A 2,392-nucleotide genomic window follows, 5' to 3' on the forward strand; every position below is an offset into this window, starting at 1 on the left:
CCTATGCCAATGGGAACCACAAGCAAGCAGGGGTCTGATAATATCAGACAACACAGACTTTAAGTTCAACAGAAAATACAAAGAAGGACATTATATAATAAAAGAGTTAATTTACCAGAAATATATAATAATAAATGTATATGCACCAAATATCAGAACCAATAAACAAATGAAGCAAACATTGATAGAATTTAAGGGAGAAAAAGACAAGAACACAACAATAAAGGAGACTTTAATAATCACATTGAATAATGGATGGAACAACCAAACAAAAGATCAATAAAGAAGCAGAAGACTTAAAAAACACTATTGAACAATTGGACTTAATAAACATATAGAAAAGCAGAATACATAATCTACTCAAGTGCATATGCAATATTCTCCAATATAAACCACATATTAAGCCACAGAACAAAATTAAAAAGATGGAAATAATACAAAATACCTTTTTTTAAACCATAATGGAATGAATCAGTAGCAGACAGAAAACTGAGAAATTCACAAATACGTAGAAAGTAAACAATACAGTATTCAACAACTGATAGACTGAAGAATTGAAAATAGGACTTATAAAACATATTGAGAAAACAAAACAAAACAAAATCTACCAAATCTTATGGAACACAGTAAAAGTAGTGCTACGACAGAAGTTGATAGCTGTGACCACTTATATTTAAAAAGAATCATCTCCAATCAAAAATCCAAAGCTATCGTCACAGAAGTAAAAAAAAAAAGGAAATGTTAACCCAAATCTACAGAAAGTAATAATATTAGAGCAGAATCAACCAAAGAGAAGAAAAATTTAAAAAAACTAAGTAGGCTTGGTAGCGGCGTGTGAGCGGGCCAGGCAGGCGGCTGAGTTTTCCAAGAAATAACTTCACCAAGATGTCCAGTGATAGGCAAAGGTCCAATGATGAGAGCCCCAGCACTGGCAGTGGTAGTTCAGATGCAGACCAGCGAGACTCGGCCGCTCCAGAACCTGAAGAACAAGAAGAAAGAAAACCTTCTGCCACCCAGCAGAAGAAAAACACCAAACTCTCTAGCAAAACCACTGCTGTTATCCACTAGTGCTAAAAGAATTCAGAAGGAGCTAGCTGAAATATCTCTTGATCTTCCTCCTAACTGCAGTGCTGGGCCTAAAGGAGATAACATTTATGAATGGAGATGGACTATACTTGGTCCACCAGGTTCTGTATATGAAGGTGGTGTGTTTTTTCTGGATATCACTTTTTCATCTGATTATCCATTTAAACCACCGAAAGTTACTTTCTGCACCAGAATCTATCACTGCAACATCAACAGTCAGGCAGTCATCTGTCTGGACATCCTAAAAGACAACTGGAGTCCTGCTTCGACTATTTCAAAGATTTTGCTGTCGATTTGTTCTCTTTTGACAGATTGCAACCCTGTGGATCCTCTGGTTGGAAGCATAGCCACTCATTATTTGACCAACAGAGCAGAACATGACAGGATAGCCAGACAGTGGACCAAGAGATATGCCACATAATTTACAGAACTTGTATGCAGTGTGAAGGAGTGGAAGGCCCCTTCCCACTATGCTGCAAGTCTTTATAGCTTTTACAATACGGACTTCTGTGTAAATGTTATACTGATTCCTTTTGTTGTTGTTATACTGATTCTACTCTCTGCCTTTATCCTTTGGAGACTGGGAGACTCCCCAAAAAGGTAAATGCTATCAAGAGTAGAACTTTGTAGCTGTAGATTAGTTATGTTTAAAATGCCTACTTGCAAGTCTTGCTTCTTTGGGATATCAAAATGTATTTTGTGATGTACTAAGGATACTGGCCCTGAAGTCTACCGAATATTATAGTGCATTGTAGCCTAATTCTTTATCTATATGAAGTTATAAAAGTAGCCGTAGTTGACTAGGAATTATGTCATTTGTATTAAACTCAGATCTATTTGTGAATATGTGGTTCATGTGTTGTGAGAAATGTTGTACCTTTTACCTTTGTCAGTTTGTAATGAGAGGGTTTCCTTTTACCCTTTGTAGTTCAGAGAGCACCTGATGTATCATCTCAAACACAATAAGCATGGCATAGTTTCCTGTCGTAATATTTTAAGTCACTCCTGTTAGAGGGTGTGTCTGAGATGATTGTTGATGAAATAAAAATGTGGATATGAAGACTGACTATTAAGGACGAGTACGAATAAATGAATTGTTAAATTGAAAAAAATAAGTAGGCTTTTTGAAAAGATCACTAAAACTGACATCAGTGAGATTAACAACTACAAAAAACAAAACAAAACAAACAAAAAAACAAGACCCAAATACTAAAATCAGAAATGGAAGAGGAGTTATTACCACTGAGGTCACAAGGAAGAAATAAAGCAGTATAAGGAAATACTGTGGAGGAGAGGTTGAAGATGG

The 2,392-nt window shown here is 35.9% G+C and overlaps 1 pseudogene; it reads left to right on the forward strand.

Moving 5' to 3' along the window:
- Positions 1-885: 885 nt before the first annotated feature.
- LOC119868202 lies at positions 886-1,589 on the forward strand (annotated as a pseudogene).
- Positions 1,590-2,392: the final 803 nt, after the last annotated feature.

Source organism: Canis lupus, chromosome X (genome assembly GCF_011100685.1).
Source record: "Canis lupus familiaris isolate Mischka breed German Shepherd chromosome X, alternate assembly UU_Cfam_GSD_1.0, whole genome shotgun sequence".
NCBI classification, from domain to species: Eukaryota; Metazoa; Chordata; class Mammalia; order Carnivora; family Canidae; genus Canis; species Canis lupus.